The sequence below is a fragment of the Squalius cephalus genome, assembly GCF_949319135.1.
Source record: "Squalius cephalus genome assembly, chromosome: 17".
NCBI classification, from domain to species: domain Eukaryota; kingdom Metazoa; phylum Chordata; class Actinopteri; order Cypriniformes; family Leuciscidae; genus Squalius; species Squalius cephalus.
Window position 1 is genome coordinate 1515785 of NC_137138.1, and position 23235 is coordinate 1539019.

Genomic DNA, 23235 nt, shown 5'->3' on the forward strand with positions numbered 1-23235 from the left:
AAAAAAAAAAAAAACTTATGTTTATCGTTTTGAATAGAGGTTGATGATACAGTAATATTCATTGGTATATACATTGAAAATGGGTAAAATTCAACAATTTGAACATGGAGCCACATTATTTCTATGGGACTGAACCATATTGGGCCTTTAAAATGAAGATTACAAAAGACAAAAGAGAAGTTTATTACGAATGAGAATATAGAAGGATATTAAGATATCTTTATTACTTTTAGAGTTACAGGCACACAAACTTTGGAAAAATACTATTTATGGCACTCAGTAATGTTCAATTGTGTTGATGATAGAAAAAAAAAACAATACATTTCTAGTTTCAACATTTGTTCTTCAGAAAATGTGCGACCACTGAAAATATAAACTAATCTACTCATGGAGCCACATTAACATCCCTATATTGGGACTTAAAATGAACCATATGCAGCCTTAAACATTAAGAAACCAAAAGAAAAGTTTTTTATGAATTAGAATCTAATAGGATATTAAGATATTTTTAATATGAGTTGCAGACATGCAAACTTTGGGCAAAAAACTAAAGTAGTGTTTTTTCCTGTTTTTAAAATGTCACCGTTGGCATAGCTATAATGAAACAAAGATGGCTAAAGTCAACCAATAGACCTAACAATCTCTGTGTAAAAGTAAAATAATGCTAAAATAATAAAAGTCATTTTAACCCCCCTGTAATCTGACTCCAAATCTCAGGTGAAAATTGTCATTACTCAGTAAATAGACATCCATCACATGTAGCCTAATATTTTGACTTTCTTCTTCATTTGTTTGTCTTTCTTCAGAATATTTTCTTTTAACAAAATAAAAAATTAACAGCATTAATAGTGACAAACCAAACTGAGTATTTCTGATGTTTAAGATCAAACACTGTTATATATCATTCATCATCATCATCAGTTTCATCTTCTCTGGTGTCTGAATGTGTAAAATCAATTCTAAACTATAACTTTTCATTTATTGAATATAGGCTACAGGAAGAAGGATAATTTACCTTACTTTATCCATTACAACAACGACTCTATCAAATGTCTATTGCGCTGCAACTGTGGTTTTCCTAGAAGAAAAAGACGTTGCAGAAAACTGTTGGAGGAGGAGAACTGAAAACACTTGCACTTTTCGCATTATACGCCTCTCGGTTGTTTGACGAGCTGTGATTCAGAGGATCCACTTCATATCTACTTGAATCAAGGTGCCTATAATCTTGGTTCTTCAGAGTTACGATTTGGATAATCTATTGGGACAAAGTCAGCTCTATCCTAATAAGGTATTCTTTTTTTTTTTTTTTTTTTTGGGATTGTGTTTTTATATCGTGGAAGTGTTGTAGAATAACCATCAGGGCATCAGTGGTGTGTGAACTGAATTTGGTGACACTATAGTGTGTGACAGTGAAGCTATTGACTGTTTTTGTCGTAACGCTTTTCGGGTTTTGCACTTTGCAGACGCTCACTTCAGATCGGTGTCTCAGCCTCCTGCTCTCATGCTCATAGAGATCAATGTATTTTGTCCTCTGCGAAGGAAAGCTCATTCGAGGAAATTAACTCATATAGTCAGCCTAATGGTGCACAGCGCTTATTAAGGCGAGACACGGCAGGCAAAATCATAGATTTTTCATGCAGTGGTCAGTTTTGAGATTTTGGGCTAGTTTAGTTTTTGAGCTGCTGTCCTGATGGTTATACTACAACACTTATTGTGGAAAAAATATATTTGTAATTTTAAATACAATTGTAAATTGATATTTTTGATGATTTTTATGAAAAATATTCAATAATTTCAATGTAATTAACTCTACTGTTGCCAAATTCAGTTTGCACATCACTGATGTCCTGATGGTTATACTACAACACTTATTTTGGGAAAAATATATTTGTAATTTTATATACAATTGTAAATTTATATTTTTGATGATTTTTATGAAAAATATTCAATAACTTCAGTGTAATTCCCTCTATTGTTGCCAAATTCAGTTCACACATCACTGATATCCTGCTGGTTATACTACAACACTTATTTTGAGAAAATATATATTTGTAATTTTATATACAATTGTAAATTTATATTTTTTATGATTTTTATGAAACATATTCAAAACATCTGTGTAATTAACTCTATTGTTGCCAAATTCAGTTTACACATCACTGATGTCCTGATGGTTATACTACAACACTTATTTTGGGAAAAATATATTTTAAATTGTATATACAATTGTAAATTTATATATTGTTTTAATAATTTTTTTGAAAAATATTCAATAACTTCAGTATAATTAACTCTATTGTTTCCAAATTCAGTTCACACATCACTAATGTCCTGATGGTTATACTACAACACTTATTTTGAAAAAAAAAAAAAATATTTGTAATTTTATATACAATTGTAAATGTATATTTTTTATGATTTTTATGAAAAATATTCAATAACTTCAGTGTAATTAACTCTATTGTTTCCACATTCAGTTCACACATCACTGATGTCCTGATGGTTATACTACAACACTTATTTTGGGAAAAATATATTTGTAATTTTATATACAATTGTAAATTTATATTTTTGATGATTTTTATGAAAAATATTCAATAACTTCAGTGTAATTCCCTCTATTGTTGCCAAATTCAGTTCACACATCACTGATATCCTGCTGGTTATACTACAACACTTATTTTGAGAAAATATATATTTGTAATTTTATATACAATTGTAAATTTATCTTTTTTATGATTTTTATGAAACATATTCAAAACATCTGTGTAATTAACTCTATTGTTGCCAAATTCAGTTTACACATCACTGATGTCCTGATGGTTATACTACAACACTTATTTTGGGAAAAAAATATTTTAAATTGTATATACAATTGTAAATTTATATATTGTTTTAATAATTTTTTTGAAAAATATTCAATAACTTCAGTATAATTAACTCTATTGTTTCCAAATTCAGTTCACACATCACTAATGTCCTGATGGTTATACTACAACACTTATTTTGAAAAAAAAAAAAAATATTTGTAATTTTATATACAATTGTAAATGTATATTTTTTATGATTTTTATGAAAAATATTCAATAACTTCAGTGTAATTAACTCTATTGTTTCCACATTCAGTTCACAGATCACTGATGTCCTGATGGTTATACTACAACACTTATTTTGAAAAAAAAAAAAAAAATTTGTAATTTTATATACAATTGTAAATGCATATTTTTTATGATTTTTATGAAAAATATTCAAAACATCTGTGTAATTAACTCTATTGTTTCCACATTCAGTTCACACATCACTGATGTCCTGATGGTTATACTACAACACTTATTTTGGGAAAAATATATTTTAAATTGTATATACAATTGTAAATTTATATATTGTTTTAAAAATTTTTTTGAAAAATATTCAATAACTTCAGTGTAATTAACTCTATTGTTTCCACATTCAGTTCACACATCACGGATGTCTTGATGATTATACTACAACACTTATTTTGGATTTTTTTTTATTTTTTATTGCATATACAATTGTATCATTTGTATAATTTTGATGATTTTATCATGAAAAATATTCAATAACTTCACTGTAATTCACTGTATTGTTGCCAAATTCAGTTCACACATCACTGCTATATACAATTGTAAATGTATCTTTTTGATGATTTTTAGTATGTAAAATATTCAATAACACTGTATTCAGACAATATTCAGACCAAATTCAGACAATATCTCTTGACATTGACTATATGTGGCTCTATAGAAAATGTCCCAGGATTATGGTAAGGTTGTACTACAACGGGCAATATTACATGTGTGGGGAAAAAGTTGATGGCATTGCAAGTGGTAAGTATTGAAGTTTATATCACAGTAAAATCTTTATTCATTTTTATTTTTATTTTTCATCTTTGTTATTTTTCATAATAAAACAATTTTTCAAAATAAGTTTAGTAGTATAACCATCAGGACAGCAGTGATGTGTGAACTGAATTTGGCAACAACACAGTACAAAAGTTAAAAAAAACAACAACAACAAAAAACAGCAATAAATGTAGCAGTAATGTCTTATTTTCAGTGTTGAGCAACAATAACCTTCCAACAGCACTGTCAAGTGTTGTAGCTTTCCTGCACAATTTCCCACACTTGAAAAGGAAAACCTCGCCTCTGAATATGAAAAGAACAGGATTCCACTCAGCAAAGTCCTTTTGGATCCATTTGGTCCGTTTATTTTGACTTTTCTTTCTTTTTAAAGTAGCAGGTGAAAAACCTTCAAAATAGAAAAAGGAGAATTCACCAGTGTACAATTTTTTTTTTTTTTTTTTTTTAAAACCCATTATTATCCACACTTGTACAAAAAAACCCATATATTAAATGCAAACATTCTAAATAATCATTATACAAATCCTATATATAAATACTATAAACAGTTAGGGCATGCACCACCCACATAAACAGTTACTGTAGCAATGTAGCGTTCTCTTTAAAACAAACACCGCTTCAGAACAGCATTGGCTTTAACAGCAGGAGTCTATGAGGTAAGCAGATCAGTTTTTCTTACCGGCAGTCTTCCAGAGTTTTTTACGGGTTTGTTGTTTTGTGCAGTGCAACCTGTAGAGTTTCCAAACTGTTTGTGGGCTCGTTTTTCCTTACTGAACACTGACAGCACATATCAGGAAGAAGCAGTTGCACGCGCTCAGCTAATTACAGATTAATCTCACCTGAGCGCATGTGAAAATGCGTACTACCGCCAGCGGGCGGCGATGAACGGCAGTCAACGCAACACCTCCCACTCAAGCTTTTTGTGCACACAGAACAGAAAAGGTTGTGAACCACACGTCACTTAGGAGAGGCTACCTGCTCCTCAGCAGGCAAAAGAACGACTAGCCGCCGGACATCTCTCCGCAGCACGATACCGGGACTTCCTTTCCAGTCACAGGATGCCGAGGACTGTGGTGCTGGCTTTGGTTGGGGTACTCGAGCACAATAGCTAGTGACCAGGACCTCTGCATCCCGTACAACACCCTTTTGGTCTGAAGCCACCGCGACAACTCTTCCCAGCCGGAATTGGCCTCTCAAAGCATTCTGGTCACAAAGCCAGACCACGTCCCCTACAGCAACATTCCTTTCCTGGGTGTGCCACTTAGGTCGAATAAAGAGATTCGGGCCGGCGAGCTGACTCCAGGCCCTCCAGAAGGCGTTGACCTGGCTTTGAATGTCTTGAAGGCGCTTGTAGGGGTAGTTGGCAAAATCAAACATTCTGACGTCACCATCTTGCGATGCTCGTCCCAGAAGAAGAGCGTTTGGCGTCACGTATTGAACCCGGCCTTCTCTACTCTGCACCCTTGCGTCAATAGGCCGCTCATTTGCCAGATTTGCAGCCAACTGAAGTGCTGTGAGGAACTCACTAAATGTAAGAGTTGTCGACCCGCCCAAACTTTGCAGAGCTCTTTTAGCGATGCGAACGGCAGCTTCAGCAGCCCCATTCCGATGCGGTGAATTAGCAGGAAGCACGTTCCACACCCAGCTCGTCCCATTTCTTGCAGCAAGGTCTTCCAGGCCAATCAGGTCTTGACTCTGTAAGAATGCATTTAGATCTTTCAGCACCGACCTTGCTCCAATAAAGTTGGTTCCTGGGTCTGACCAGATTTTGAGGGGGTGGCCTCGGATGGCAGCAAACCTCTGGTAGGCCATCAGGAAGCTCTCTGTGGACAGACTGCTGGCTAATTCAATGTGGATGGCTCTGCTTGCCATACAGCAAAATACTACACCCCAGGCCTTCATGGATGTTCTCCTCTTGATATCATCCCTCACCAAGTATGGGCCAAACAAGTCAATGGAGGTAAACTGAAATGGCAAAGCAGGCCTTGATCTTTCCACAGGTAGAGCTCCCATGACTTGCTGGCATACCCGAGCCTTGGCCTTCTTGCAGGGGACACACTGGTTGACCACCTTTTCAGCCAATCTCCTTCCTTGCACGACCCAAGCCCTCTGCCGCATCCTCAGCACTGTTCCAGCGATCCCTTCATGCCCTTCCTGATGACCTTGATATGCCAGCAAAGTCCCTAGCCAACTACTGAAGGGAAGTAGCGGAACAGCCAAGCGATCCTCTTTAAAGTACTGGATCCTCCCTCCGCACAACATCAGCCCGCTCGTTGCATCCTTAAACACAACCAGCCGATCCGTCGTGGTGGTGGGGAAGTTTGCTCCTTCTTGGGCAGCCAGGCAGAGATCTCTGAAGGCATCCTCCCTCTCTGTTGCAGTGACAATGCCAGACGATGGTATAGCCTCCCACTTTGCCATCCCCATGGCTCTGGTGTGCAGGAACTGTTTAGCTGCCCTCCAGGTCAGTGCAAGTGTCTTTAGTAGGCATGTTAGGTTGCTGAACCTCTTGATGTCCAGCAGTTTGGAAGATGCAACAGATGGTGGTCTGTGTGAACACTTCGGGATCAGAGGGGGGCTCTTATCAAGCTTTTCCTTCCCACCAGAGCGGGTAAGAACAGCGCTAAAAGCCTTCTTCTGCATACGCATGATATTCTCTCTTGCTTGAACAGCGACATCCTTTGCAGACTTTACTGGCCACTCACACTCGGGGAGACTCAAGAACTCAGGACCTAGCTGCCACTTTGAGCCTCCGTCCAAGTCCCTGGGGTCTGCTCCTCTGGAGATGATGTCCGCTATGTTAACAGATCCCGGAATCCACCACCAGTCTTGGACATTCGTGCTGCCTTGGATTTCCCCAATCCTATTGGCGAAAAAGGTCTGGTAACCATAGCTTTCTCTCTGGATTGCACTCAGGACAGTCTGGCTATCAACCAGATGATACCATCTCCCCACACGAATTCTGCAGTGCTTCTGGAAATACTTTTTCAGGCGAGCAGCGTACACAGCTCCACAGACTTCGGCCTTTACAGCGTCCCCTTTGTGGTCCAGTGGTGTCAGCTTGGCTTTGGCTTCAACCAGCCGTATGGTCACTCCTCGAAGGCATTTCCACCGCAGGTATAAGATGGCACCATAGGAGCTCTCGCTGCCGTCAGAGAATGTAATGCCACAGGGCTCATCATCTGGGTCAGGTGGTGTAAGGCCTCTGATGAACCTCAACTGGTTGAGTGCAGCATAATCCTCTAGCAGGCGAATGGCATCTTCCCGAAGATCATCAGATAAAGGCATGTCCCAGGTACCTTCTGAGTCATTGTGTTTTGTTTTTGCCTCTTGAAAGGCCCTTCTCACTAATATGGCCCCCTTTTGTTTGACCGGTGTCACAAGGCCGAGGGGATCATAAAGTCCAGAGACTTGGCTTAAGAGCTCTCTGCGGGTGAGTGGGTTGGGGGCCGCTGCCCTTACCTCCTCCTTTGACAGGTTTTCGCCCAGCCTCATCTTCCTTTTCTTTTTGGAAAAATTCACAGCCACCATCAAGTGAAGTTTATCCTCTTCAGGGTCATAGCCAAGACCCAGTGCTTTATTTTCTCCCTCAGAGAGCTGGTTCGGAAGGACTATTGTTGGGGGCTTCTGCGGCTCCTTGCATTTTTGCCTCCCACTTTGACCCGAGTAAATCCATGGCTTCATGTGAAATCCTCCCGCTTTCAGGATCCCCTCAATGTTGGCTGTTAAAACCTTGAGTTGACCCAGATCGTTGTGAGATGTAAGGATGTCGTCAACGTATGCATCTTCTTCCAGTACGCGACACTCCTCCTTAAGGTGCTTGAAACTTGGCAGCTTCGCAGTCTCACGCATGGCCACCTGAGCAATGCAGCCGGCTGGCTTATCGCCAATGTTTACCCGTGTGATTGCATATTCCTGCACGTCCTCATCCTCAGAGTCCCTCCAAAGGAATCGGTGGAGGTGTACTTCTTGGTCCTCGAGCCAGACTGAATTATACATCTTTTTAATGTCCCCAAGTGCGGCGAAGACACCTTTTCGAAAGCGAAGGAGGACGGCGCGGATGCTGTTGAGGACATCCGGGCCCTTTACAAGGACATCATTCAGGCTCTGGCCCTGGAACTTTTGACTGCTGTTCCATACGAGGCGGACTGGCGTGGTGAATGAATGGGGGTTGGGAGCAACCAGGTGGCTAATATACCATACAGGACCAATCCAGTTTCTCAGTACGTCTTTGGATAGTTTGACAGCAGCATTTCTCTCAAGCATGTCATGGACTTGTGTTTTGTAGGCCTCTTTCCACTCCTGCTCCTTCGACAGTTGCTTTTCAGTTCTGAAGAACGTAGCTTCTACAGCTCTTCGATTGTTTGGCAGAGTGGCCGGATCTTCCGTCCAGGGGTATTTTGCGTGCCAATGTGGCTCGTCACTGTGCTGATCTCTGACTACATATGTCAAGCCACTCTTTATTTGCTCCAGCTCTCGCTCCTCAGAAAGAGTCATCTCTTTTCCTCCTGGCTGGCAGTTTCCACACCTGCAACCCCCACACCTTGGCTCACAGACGGCCCCAATGCTGTCCCACTTCCACCAGGCCATAAAGTCCCGGACAGCAGATGATGTGGTGGCGTAGACAGGCTGAGGGGGCAGAACTGGGCTCTTGGCTCTGACCTCTCTGTACTCAGCGGCAGCTGTTCGCATGGAACGTGCGAAATGTGTCCTGGACCCATAGGCTGTGACCATTACTTCTTCAAGAAGATCGGGATGAGAACCTCCGACTGTTTTCCCCAGGGGGCCATCCCACAACACAAGGTTCCCAACGGAGCACACCTTTTGAGGCACGAGCTGGCCTTCCTTGTGACTGACGAGGAGCTTGATTTGCGAAGGCCGGACCAGTTCATGGATAGGAACCTCAGGAAATATTTTCTGCAGTTTCTTGGGTGACACATGACGACTCACCTCTGCAATACTATCAAGCCCATAACAGACAAGCTGATGAGATCTCAGGGTGCCCTTTGAGGTTGCGACCCGGATCTTTAAGAGGTATCGCTTTGTTTCAACGGTGACCTGCATACCACCGACACCATGGACTGTGAGTGTCACCCCTTCGCTTCTCAGGTTTAGCTCGTCTGCAGCCTGATGGGTAATGTAGTTTGTGTCGGAAGCAAGGTCTATCAAGGTTCCGATTTTTTGCCCAGCATTTGCTGTGACCTCGAGGATCATCATTATGACCGGGAACTCATTGAGCCCACTCTCTGCCAACAGACCGCGCTCTGGCGCAGCTGAGCTGAAGGTCTTTGAGACGGAGTTACAGAAGACATTTCTGCACTGCTGAGCTAATTCAGGAGGCAACTTGGTCAGGAAGTCTTCCTGGGCGTCAGTGTATTTCTTCCCTCCGCCTCTTGCTGGACTAAGCCTTGAGCTCTTCTGCCCACTTCCCTTGCTTACAAAGTTAGGACAGAGGCAGTAATGATGCGCCACGCTCTGAGTGTCCTTGCATGCTTCGTTTCTGCACAGGAAGTTGGTTTTGCATTCTCCATCATCACCATGAACCTCTAGACATTTCCCACAGGCACCGAGCCGTCTTGCTGCTTCTTTCTTTTCTGCCAACTTGAGTGTTTTAAACTTCTTACAGTAGAAGAGCTTCCTTCTATGGCCATTTTCCCCACAGACACCACAGGCTGTTGAAAGGCTAGCAGTTTTGGTGGCCTTTGTCCGGGCATGCTTCTGTGGGATTTTTTCCTCCCTTTTCCCAGACTCATCATCTCTTAATTGCTCCAGCTGTTCATAAATCTTTTCCTGGCTCCTGAGAAATTTGAGCAGCATGTCAAATCTGTCGACCAACGATACATTCTCTTCTTCCGCCATGTAAATCAGCCACTCCTTTTTCAGGCCCTCTGGCAACTTGCTTTCCAGGGACATTGTCACAAGTGGGTTCTTTAAGGCGCCTATGTTTCCCAACACACTGAGGTCATGCAATGCCTTCTCAATGACTTGAATTAAGTCCACAATCTTTCTTGGTTGGTAACTTTTCACTGGGGGCAGTGCCTGCAATTCCTCCACAATCTCTAAAGCGATAGCAGTCTTGTTTCCAAAGCGATTTTCCAGGACGCGAAAGATTTCATCCGCTGTTCCATAAGTTGACAGGCGGAGATCCCTTGCCACCCTTTCCTCGAGACTGTCCAGCAGCTGGAACTTTCTTACCTCCTTGGAACCTGTGGGTTCTCCTTGTTTCTGGAGTGCTTCCCAATCCTTTTTCCAGAGATAGAAGTTCCGCTTTCTTCCATCAAATTTTGGTAGTGCTGTCGGCCTCAATTTAATGGCAGGGACTTGTGAACTGGTAGTTTCTTGGAATGCCCGTTGGGGTTCTACTTTTGCCTGTATAAACAGGGCTTTCCCTGACACTCGCTCTAGCAGGCAGGCTTCGACATTTCTCACCCGCTGCTGAAAGTCTCTCCGCTCCTCATCCGGGATCCAGCGATTCCACTGGCAGGTCGCTTCTTTTGCTGCCTTGATCAGCTCATCGAGATTTTTGAGCATAAATTCATACGCCTCCAACTTCAAGTCAGCCCGAACTGAAGAAAAACGTTCACACTCCTTTTCAGCTGAAATCATTGCTAAGGAGAGTTCAGAGTTGCCAAAGTTATTCCATAGGACCTTCTGAATGATCCCTTCAACTTCCTCTAGTTTCCCTTCACATTCCTCTCCTGTCCTTTTGATGTCTGCAACCACCTCGTCCTTGGAAGCAACTTCCTCTTCTTTCTCCCCTTCTTCCTCATAAGCGGCTTCCAACTCGTCATTTGCTTCCATTACTTTGTCAGCATCCTGTGAGACTTTACAGAAGGCGTCCATGATCTCCTTTGCAGACATTTTCCTGCATGACTTGACGAGGGAATTTGCTGACCGGGAGAAACGCTGTTTGGCAACAGTCCTCTCTTTCTTTAGCTGCTGCAAAGGTTTCAAATCGGCCATGTTTAGCTGGGATTGCTGAGCTAGAACGTCAGACTGGAGCGTCGGCGCTGGGACCACAGCAGGGGGCTGGAGCTTTGGCGTTGAGCTGCGCGCAGCGCGAGAGTTTTGGTGCTGCTGGGCTGGGCAGGAGCTTTGCTCTGAACCAGGCTGGGCCGGGATTTGACGCTGAGTGTTAACTTCAACCACTAGTGCGGTTTTTCACTGTCAAGTGTTGTAGCTTTCCTGCACAATTTCCCACACTTGAAAAGGAAAACCTCGCCTCTGAATATGAAAAGAACAGGATTCCACTCAGCAAAGTCCTTTTGGATCCATTTGGTCCGTTTATTTTGACTTTTCTTTCTTTTTAAAGTAGCAGGTGAAAAACCTTCAAAATAGAAAAAGGAGAATTCACCAGTGTACAATTTTTTTTTTTTTTTTTTTTAAAACCCATTATTATCCACACTTGTACAAAAAAACCCATATATTAAATGCAAACATTCTAAATAATCATTATACAAATCCTATATATAAATACTATAAACAGTTAGGGCATGCACCACCCACATAAACAGTTACTGTAGCAATGTAGCGTTCTCTTTAAAACAAACACCGCTTCAGAACAGCATTGGCTTTAACAGCAGGAGTCTATGAGGTAAGCAGATCAGTTTTTCTTACCGGCAGTCTTCCAGAGTTTTTTACGGGTTTGTTGTTTTGTGCAGTGCAACCTGTAGAGTTTCCAAACTGTTTGTGGGCTCGTTTTTCCTTACTGAACACTGACAGCACATATCAGGAAGAAGCAGTTGCACGCGCTCAGCTAATTACAGATTAATCTCACCTGAGCGCATGTGAAAATGCGTACTACCGCCAGCGGGCGGCGATGAACGGCAGTCAACGCAACAAGCACAGAATAACTCTACACCTGCAGACTCGACTACAAGACATGACAGAGACACAGAGACACACTTCCTTAAAGAACTTCCTGTCTGGTTTCCGTATATACGCTCAATCTCATGCACTCTTCTTGCAAAACTCCTTCTTTCTTACTCACTAAAACACACATCGCAGTGTGTTGCACTTGTGCTGCAAAACACTAAACACAATCCACTAAGCAAAATGATGTCCAAAAGACGTCTTTTCAAGGTCTTTGTCCCTAAAGTCGTACGTTAAAAAGACGTCCACTGAGGAGTGAAAGTTTTTATTCTGCTTTATATCTGCCGATGTAGACATTCATGGAGCCTTCATACAATGTTAAAAACTAGTTCAAATGTGGCCATTGTGGACATATTTCAGCCTCATTTATGGTCTCATTTAGATATAATTTATACTGTTTCTGGACCAAATAAACACTCTCAGGATGCATTTAATTAAAACTCATGGTTATTTCAAAGTAATTTTCTTTTGTAATTGCAAAGCAACTCACAGACAGTTTGTGTTTGTCCAAAAATCATGAACATAAAAGACACATCTGTAAATCACACATCTTTGGATCTTGGAAAGACTCTCTGGCTCAGACACTTGTGCTGAACTTAATCACAGACATAAAATACTAATACTTTGACTATTTCTGTCAGACATCCACAGAAGATCTTAGAGAGAATTAACAGAGGTTTAGATGTTGTTTCATTTGAAGCCACCATTATGGTGATCAGTGTTTGCTTAGTTGGGCTCTAGGTCCCAATACTTCTTGCATTAGCTTTTCTTCGCTGCTGTAACTGTGTTTGTAAAACACAATTGTTGTGGCAGAGTACAATATTCCCTCATGAAAGCAAAGGCTACAGTGATTACAAAGTGTTTGGTTTCATTTCTTTGACATGTTCTATGCGTTCTATACGGCTATCTATAGCCCACTTATATTCAATTGATTCATTATGCTGATTCATTGTATAGTTTTTGGCCAGGCAGCAGATGAGATGGTTGATATCCCATCATGTTTGCAATGTCAATAATATCTACTAGACGTAAGTGTCATTTCATGACATGGTCACGATTTATCTCTGAATTGGACAGGCTATGTGAGGTCTGCCTTTAGCCCACCCAGCGAAATTGAGACCATTAGTGGTCTTAGTCGTTTACTGAGATATGTAGCCTAATATATGTTGCCAATGTGTATCCTAATGGTCCAGTGGTAGAACTTTCGCTAAGCATGTCAGAGGTTCTGGGTTCTATTTCCGCACTCGTATGTTTGTTTTTTCTCGTATAGTTTTTTTTATTCCTCATCAAAACCGATTATGTTCATCAGTGGTTGTATATTAAGCAGGGACACGTTTGTGTGCTCGTTTTGTGATTTTTCACACGAGAAAACACTGTATCCGCGCCACTGATCGCAGCGGCAACGAGCACTTTGATCACTTGATTTAAAAAACACATTTCAGCGCTAAATCGTCTCTTATTTAAAAACGAGCGAAAAAAACGAACAAAATGAATGGTCTGCCAGTTAACTGGAGATGTTTTATTTTATAAATTTGTAGAATTGGTACATTCACTGGAAGCGCAGGTAAAAGAAAGAAGCAACTGTACAAATCTGTACAAATCGGGTTATTTTGGGAACTTTTTTTTGCTGCATGTACACAATTCATTTAGACATTTGCAACAATTTAATTTTTTAAACAAAGTTTGATTTTACGCAATTAATTTATTTAGCAGTTCCTGACTCTGTTATTTTCGGATGCAAATTAGGCTACTGTTCACAGGCCTGAAATGCTTTTGGCCGTATTTGTGCGCAAAAAACGTGCCAAAAGTGTAAGTGCGGAAAAATAGAAGTAAGAGGAATACATAGGCCTAAGCATGAAGCTGCAGTTTCACAATGCATGTATTAAACTTCTGAATAACAGTAAAATGCTGCAAATATTGTTTTTTTTTTACACTTGAAATGCAATTTACACCTTTACAAATCTTCTCTTGCACACTCAAATTTTATTTATTTACCCTGGACAGCAGATAGCAAAGACAGAGCACAGAACCTTGTCCTGCCCAAACTTATCTCCTTGTCCCTTTGTTTGACTTCAACTCATCCCCCCTCTCCCTCCTCTTCTCCCTCCTCAAGTCACTAAAAGTTAAATTAAGAATGTCTATATATCGCATATGGTGTATCTTGTGAATGTGTTGTTTTTTCCTTTTCATGTTTGGTATCATTTTAAGGGTCTCAGTGCGATTGGTAAAATGGTCTTAATTTCATTGCAGTCATTGGTTTAATGAAAAAGATTGAGAACTTGGGAGAATCCTGTATCTCCTCTCTGGCTGATATCTCATTACGATATCTCCTGAAACCAGGTGCTACCCCCCTGGGGTACATGGATTGGCCCAACCAACTCTAAACAACATTTGTTTAACCCCTTTTGTTCTGGTCTGGTATTTAAGGCGAGGGAATAGAACACACTTTGGGACTCTTTACCAGGATCATCCCCCATAGTAATGTTTCAGTGCTTTTCAGTTGGAAAGCCCTGACACATTACTGTGTCTTTGTCAGGGAAACATTACTTACTTTTAGAGACATCTTTGAGTAAATGATGTTATGTATTTTCTGAATTGGCTTTTAATCATTTACTTCTGTAATTGACATGATACATTTTTACCTGACAAATAAATGTTACATCTTGAATTATTCTGAAGTTTTAGAAATCATTCATTTTAGTAGATTAATGTGCAGTCTGGTGTTTCCGCAAATCTTTGTCCAGGATAGATCAAACTGAAGGCACTTTGAATGGACCATGGGGCACATCTTAGAAAAACCTTCTGATTTCTGACTATCTCCTGACTTAGCATGTTGTACGCTGCAAATATTATAAAAAATTACACCTATGGGTCTGTAGTGCGCGACTGCATAGGGTAAAATACTTGCACTGCACCCTCTGACTATTTCAGGACTGGCTAGTTTGTGATCGTGAGCGCGCAGTCGCGACGTGACGTCTCAAAGTGACACTAGGTCCGTAATGAACGAATAACTGAAAGTATGGGATAATCAGAATAATCGAAGATCTAAATTAATTCATAATCAATATTTATGATTATTTTCTAATCAGAAATATGATCTAAATTTGATTATCATTTGAAATTGGAGTCAGATTAAGCGTAGAGCTAAAGTAATACTAAAACTAAATTCCAATAAATTAAGTGAACTTCACTGGAGCGCTGAAAAGACATACACGCTTTAAACCTTCGCCAGGCCGTTGGATTCCGTCGTTGGGCCAATGGATGGTCCTTACATCATCATTGATTATTGTGAATATTGTAGAGTTAATCTGAGATGCTGTAATAACACTGAGCTCATGCAGATGTTGATCAGGAGTTGATATGATGTCTCGTGATATGATGTTATATCGCTTTAATGAAACTCTGTCTGTGTGATTGAACAGATTCAAATGAAGAGGAGAAAGAAAATCAGCAGAAATCACAGATCAGCAGAAAACAAGAAGACAGAGAAAAATGGAGGACAGAAATGAGACACAAACCAGTGAATCACCAGAGAAACAGACACTGGATAGACGTGACAGTATGGAGAAACTACATCCAGACTGTGAGTGTTTGATTATTATGGGACTTAATTTAATCTTTCATCACATAGTCTGTTTTAAATTGAGAACATAATCCATACATATGATGATAATCTGATATATATTTGTGATTTCTAGTCTAATGATCTTCTGTGATCCAGACGAGCCTGTAAAGTTTGATTCTGATGTCAAAACTTAGGAGAGATTCTCATCAAACCCTTCATCATGTTCTCAAGAACATCATCATCATCACTGACATCCATCAGCAGCTGAAGACCTGAACATCTTCATCCTCATCTTCATCCTCATCTTCATCATCATCATCATCAGTGACATCCATCGGCAGCTGAAGACCTGAACATCTTCATCTTCATCATCATCATCACTGACATCCATCAGCAGCTGAAGACCTGAACATCTTCATCCTCATCTTCATCATATTCATCACCATCTTCATCATCATCATCATCATCATCACTCTGTTCAATCATTTACATTTACATTTATTCATTTAGCAGACGCTTTTATCCAAAGCAACTTACAAATGAGAACAATAGAAGCAGTGAAACTAACAGTAGGACAACAATATGCAAGTGCTATGACCCTTCTCAGTTTAATCTAACGCAGTGCATTTTAATTTTTCTTAAAAAAAAAAAAAAAAAAGAATAGAATGGTAAATGGACTGCATTTATATAGCGCTTTCACAGACCCATGGCCACCAAAGCGCTTTACATAGCCTCACATTCACCCATTCACTCACTCATTCATTCATACACTGACGGCAGTGTCAGCCATGCAAGGCGCCATCCAGCTCGTCGGGAGCAGCTGGGGTTAGGTGTCTTGCTCATGGACACCTCGACACTTGGTCAGGTGGAACCGGGGATTGAACCACCAACCTTTCGGTTTGTAGACAATCTACATGAACCACTGAGCCACTGCCGCCCCAAATGTGTTAGTATAACTGGATCAAGTGCTGTCGAAAAAGATGTGTCTTCAGCCGTTTATTGAAAGTGGCTCTCCTGGACTCTTTTACAGACTCTTCTGAGCTCAAACACACAGACTCGCGAACAGTTTCTTCCTCAGATGTGTGTCTCAATCCTGCACTTCTGCTTTACTGACACACTAGTGTTCTCTGCCTCTGATAGTAACACTTGCACATGCTTATATATATATATATAATATATATGTATAAGATAGAGACACACACTGGACAGACCATCCACTGGATAAAACATTTATCTCTGTGACTTCAAATGTAGCCTACTTTCTTTTTTTCTTTTGTTTTTGCCTAAAAAATGAATAAATAGCCTAAATAAATAAATAAACAAAAACAAAAGCCCTATATAAATAACGTAAAAGAGATAGGAAGAGTGTGGTATTACAAAGTGTAGAAGAGAGGTGTATGTCAGGTAATGTACTTGGTTTGCAGTTACGTTTTTGTTAAATTTAGAAATGTCAGAAAAGGAGACCAGGTGTCTTCAAAGGCTGACATTTTCTTTCCTCTGTTTTCATTATGTTTTTCCATAGAAATATAATCAAAAATTAAATTAGTCCAATGATTAATATTGCAACATTTCTTAGATTTCCAAATTTGGAGGACTACTTTCTTAGCAAGAACTAGAGAGATGAGCAATGGATTCCTGAATTTTTGCGGGATGTGGATTTCAGAGATGTCACCAAGAGACAGAGTGTTGGAGACGATGGGATTCTGTAGCTCAGGATGGTAGACAGTGTCTCAGTGACTGTAAACTGGTTGACTGAGCCACATGGCATGTAAATAGTCATCGGTACTAAAGTGCATTGTGAACAGATACTTGTGTTTACTAGGCCCATTTTGAACATTTTACTTTGGGTGATGTGAGTTCAAATGTAGCCTTCTGATACACATGTGTTGCTATTCTCTACAACTACAGATTCCCCTGTCACAGGCGCTCAGTGTATTTCCACTAAAAATACCTTCATATGAAAGATTAAACCTGTGAACATGTGAATGGAAAAACACACACACCGCATCGAGCCTACACACTGCAGACGAGTAACAACAGCAAGATTACAGAACAAATGGACATAAACAGAGACAACAATGAGACCAGGCTGACAGAGAACACACACATGATAAACATACACTGATTTATCTGAAAAAGTAGGAGTAACTATATGAACAAAATAGTTACTGATTAGCTAATAGTGAACAACCACATTCAGCTCAGCACCATTACTCACTAATTTTAATCAAAGTTTCTTGTTAGTTAATGTAGTTACTAGAATGTTAATAGTGCGTTACTCATTAGTTCCTGTGTTATTGTTAAGGTTTCATTTCTATCCGTCATGTCTATGTGCAATATGTTGTTGTCATCCATCCATTAAAGAATAATCCCGATATAACTTCTTTGTATTATTTATTTGTTGGTTTTACATCTCAACGCACTGGCATAACATCAGCGCCCGAGGGAGCAGCAACACATTCAAAGTACGGAGTACTAAGATTCACATTCTCTTAATGCGAGTCAAAATAAAAGTCCCATTTGTTCACACATGCGCACAATGAACTCTTGCACATTTTTGGCATACAACAGTCAGTAGCATAATAGTAAGCAACATAACATAACATAAATTATATAATTAATGAGAACATATAACTCAACAGTTATTCATTAATGAAGGAACAGTTTTATAAGGTGTTAACGTTCAGCTCATACTTAGAAGAAAGAGGTTTCGTGTTTTAAAGACGTCTAATAGCCAAACAAACACGGCCCAGACGTCTAGGCTAAAACAAGGCAACATTTGGGCAGATTTCTAACATTAGCACAGGAATAGATCAGGCTATACACACACACACACACACACACACATAGAACATGTCAAAGAAATTAAACCAAACATCTTATAATCACTGTAGACTTTGCTGAAATGATGGGATATCAAACATCTCGTATGCAAATTATTTAGAAGGCTGTGTATGAGTTCACATTTAGTTAGATTATGATGAACACGCTGAACTGGACCGGGTTTCCCGATAATGATGTATCTTAGCTCTTAAGAGCGCTTTCTACGTGCAAGGTTACGAACGCTCGCAGCAATTCCACGAGCGTTTCCCAAAAATGCACTTAACATGAACGCGCAAGAACGTGCTCTACGCTACTTAAAGGGACACTCCACCCATTTGCATTAAGCTTTGCATTGTTAGAAACCCAGTCATACTATTGAATGGTCGTGCAACACTCTCTCATTTTCCCCTGAGACGGGAGAAATCCGTTATTTACCTCTTACACTTCCTCCTACAATGACGCAAAAATCGTCATTTTGCGTCATTGTAGGAGGAAGTGTAAGAGGGGGGGATTTCTGTTGAGACTACAAGCACTAGTTCCTCATCTTTCCCAGGGGGCGGGACCCGCTCACGCTACAGACCTATTACAGATCAGTGGGTGGGACTTTACTCTCTGAAACTGAAAGCAATATCCTCCATCTTGTTTGAAGCTAAGCTAACAGGCGCTGTGGAGACAGAAGTAAAGTTATGACAATAGCGGAGGAGAGTGCTCAATATGATATAGAAGAAGAGGATTTCGGAAGTCTGATGCTTGAATCAGGTGTTTGTGGCTACCTTTACAAGCCGCATTATAGCGAAGAGCAGCCGAGGCAGAAGACCCGCCTGCCGCGGACGAGGAGCCCGGACTGGCTCGAGTTAGGGCGGACTGGTGGCGCCGGTGATCTCACTATGCAACTACGAACCGCTACGAACACAGAGATAGAGTCCGTCTGCGGCAAAGAATTTCAACGATGACAATTTCTCCTGGACGAAATCTCTGAATCAGACGAGGACACGGACGTTTGTGTTGAGAACTATCCTAGTTTCGCACCGCATATGTTCTGACTGAACATCCAGGTACCATGCAATAATTCACCTTTTCGAAAGAAATACAAACGAGGAGTAATGCACTAATGAGTTCGCCAACTAACTAGACATTTTGTGTGAATGTGAAATGAATTTCAAGCTCTGGTGGTAGCTAGCCTTGTAGACGGAAGAGTGATTTCTCTTATAGGCAGATATGCGCTTTCTGGATTAGTGGGAGTGGCTTGCGGAGCTGTGCAGTGTGGTGCATTGTGGGAGTTGTTGTCTTTCATACAAATGCGTCCTGAAGTTATTTTTTTGTCTTTCCTCGGTCACGAAGGCACCAAATTCAAAATTTATTTTACATTTCGACTACATATATGACCCACTTTAAATAAAAAAACAATGTTCCTATGGGTGGAATGCCCCTTTAAGAGTCGCTGTCCATTCGCGAAGTGCTGGAATATAACCTTATATGGAATCGTATTCTGAACGTTTAACCTAATAATTGTCATCTGTTGTGATTAGCAATCAAGACAAGTGTATAAAGCACCAACAGGCGAAGGCACTGACAAAATGGCTGAAAAAAACAAAAACAAAAAAACAAGAAAAGATACCTTTCAAAAAGATGAAATTAATGTCCTTTTAGAGGAGTTAGAGCGAAACAAAGATGTAATTTTTAAAGATTTATTTTATTTATTTTTTTGTTCATTCATTTAATTTTGATTAAAATTATTAGATCAAATTAGGCTATTTCTATTTTTTTGTTTTGTTTTCTGACCTTTTTAATTATTTAATTTATACATTAATTTAACTAACAACAAAAAAAGAGTAATAAAGTGTACAATAAAGTACAATCAAAACCACATTGCATTTGAATAAAGTTAAAGGTGTAATCTGCCGGTTGTCCTGCAGGTGTCCTCATAAATCTGTCTTTTTACGATGCACTTGGGGATGTACGATTACTCCAGAGCACTCGTAGTTTCTCTTCTCTGATCCTGAAACTAAAGGCCTTTGAGTTTCACCTCAAATCTACTTCTGACATCTAGTGGACAAAGATGAAAACTGCAGTGAATATTCTGTGTGTTAGGAGGAATAGAAAACACACACTCATACAGATTTATTTACAATGCCTTCATTTCTATTTTAAACAAGTGACATTCAGTTTAATTCACTGAATGTCATTCATTATCAACTCACAAATAATAATGTGATTTTACATGTTGTGTGAATGACTGAACTTCTTGCAACTTCTGCTTTAATGTATACTATGATGTGTTTGTGAACAGTAGATATTGAGTATTGAGTAAGTGTTGATCTGTTGTTGTTCTGAACAGCTTCAGTTCGTCTGTTAAAGTCACTAATGTTCTGCTGATGGAAATCAGTGTTAATAAATCAGAGATGATTAAATGAGCAGCTGATGGAGTTTATCAGATCTGAGTTTTACATTTAACATTATAAAACTGTGTTCTTCCTCCTCATGGTGATCCCCTGCTTGAAGTCTTAAAAACGCAAGAGGAATTAACATCTGATCTTACTCAACAGCAAAGACATCCTCGTATCTTACCAGAAAGAGAAATCCCAGACTTTGATGGTGACCCATCATTTAAAAGCATAATTAGAATGGAAACACCACTTTTCAGTTTGACCGTATTTTCATTTTCTGTCAAGTTGCCTTGTGAATGGGAGTGCTTGGGGCACTTCTATGAAAGCATCAAAAATCTCTATTTTTAAAACACTAAGAAGGCTCGACACAACATGAAACTGCTGAAAGTGTCACCAGGGGCTCTACACATTAACTCTAACATTCAGAACATTGTTTGTGTACACAGAGTTTACTAAAAAGAAAGATTTTGAACAAATCACAGAAGCTGTGTCCGCCGCCATTTTGTCAGTCAAAAATAGTCGATCTCCGAATGCGAATGAACTGACTCTGAATTTTAGATTTGTTTCTTATATAAGGATCCTTTTTCAAATACAAGGTCAATATTGAGTTTCACTAACGACAAAACAACAAATTATCCGTGAATTTACATGGAACACATGGAATGGAATTTACATTGCTTTCAATGCGGCAGCATGTGCCATAAGTGCAGCCTTTTCTGCCTCCTCTTGAATACATGCAGATGCCAGATAAACAGATGAACTCCTGCTGTGTGAGCTGCATTTACTACGTTTACTATGTTTAGAGGTATAGCATGAGACACGTTTGAGACGCTGTCTCCAGGACCAACAGCTACATGCTTCACCCACTTCAGAGCTTTTCTGATCTTTTGCTGTGTCCGATAACCATTTATTCACGTGTTCAATGAACCCATTATTTAGTATCATCTTTGCATTAAGCCATATTTCATGTTTTTCAGGTTCATCAACAGGTAAAATAACCAACAGTGACTCATGTGCTTCTTTAGCCTTAGAACATTCAACCTCTTAAATCTCCAAAAGCCAAACGTAGCTCAGGTTCATATTCTTTGTCATCATAGATTAACCTGTTAATTGACTCTATTAGTTTCTGAGCCTTGTTTAACTTAGCCTTTCTTAACATTGGCAAAGTGTAAAGTTTTTCCTTTAAAGCTTTAGCTGTTAATTTAACAGGTCTTTTCCGTCTTTCAGACTCGTTTTCAACATTAGGCAGGTTTTGATTTGACAGCAAAGGTGAAAATATCATCCAAAACGAATTGTGGTAGATTTTTCCCTAAACCTTACTATCTGGTGCATCTACAAATCGACACCCAATTCCTTTATCTTGTGCATCTACTAATTGACACCCAATTCCTTTATCTGGTGCGTCTACTAATCGACACCCAATAAGATAAGATAAGATATACTTTATTGTCCCTGAAGGGGAAATTTGTTTTGGAATCTCTCAACACATTGAACACGTTCTCATGTACATATACAGTAGACACATTAACACCTTTCGTTGGCAATTTTACAAATTGTAAAAATTACAACCATTATTGATTACAGGCTCCCATAATGCATGTCCCCAATAGTATACATGTTGCACATCCTCGATGGTATACTGTTACGAACCCCGTTATTAAAGTGCTCGTTATGGGGTAAGCAACATAAAGACACGCGATAACAAGATAGCAATTTGAAATAGTTTATTATGGGATCAAAACTCACGTATCAGCAGGCAACTGCTAAAGGACAGAGATAGACAAACATAGACCAACGCAACTTAAACAAACAACATTCAAACGCAGCTGAACAGCGGCTGGCGGAAACATCATGACGCACACAGGACTCCCCGTCAATCCTCTCAAGCCCTTCTCCCTCAGTGCACGTCAAACTCTTCACAGAGCTAAGACAGTGATCGCAACGATCACGCCGCTGTGGAAAACAAACGTATCCCTCAAGTTCCGCACTCTTCTCTCTTCACTCTGGTGTTATATAGGCTATCCAGCCTTGATACTAAACCAGCTGCAGGTGCGAAGGGGCGGAGCCTATTAGGAAAGAGAGAACCGGATCAATGAAAGGCCGTAACAATACATATTGCACATTCCCGATGGTATATATACTGCACATCCCCGATGGTATACATATTGCACATCCCCGATGGTATACATATTGCACATCCCCGATACATATTGCACATCCCCGATGGTATACATATTGGACATCCCAAATGATATACGTATTACACATCCCAAATGGTATTCATATTGCACATCTCAATGGTATACATATTGCACATCACTGAAGGTATACAAATTGCACATCCCTAATGGTATACATATTGCACAACCCCCCCAACCCTACAAAATGCACAACTAACATATTGCACAACCCCGATAATATACATATTGCACAAATAACCTAATGCACAGCTCCCCAAATGGCCTACAGATTGCACAACTGACATATTGCACACCCCAATAGCCTACAAATGGCACAGAATACCTTTATCTGGTGCGTTTACTAATCGACACCCAATACCTTTATCCTCTAGCTCTTGCGTCTTCAGTCGACAACTGGGCGAGTCTTACTCTAACTAACTTGCTTCCCTAAACTAGCCTACTTCCTAAACTAGCTTCCTGCGCAGGAATAATCAACAAACAGACTTCTGCAAATGTCCTTCAGATGC

The 23235-nt window shown here is 40.0% G+C and overlaps 1 long non-coding RNA gene across 1 annotated transcript; it reads left to right on the forward strand.

Moving 5' to 3' along the window:
* The first annotated feature begins 1085 nt into the window (after positions 1–1085).
* Positions 1086–15958, forward strand: LOC307144494. Its single transcript, XR_013818764.1, has 3 exons — positions 1086–1288; positions 15176–15336; positions 15452–15958. It is a non-coding gene; the product is annotated as an uncharacterized lncRNA (long non-coding RNA).
* The last annotated feature ends 7277 nt before the right edge of the window (positions 15959–23235 follow it).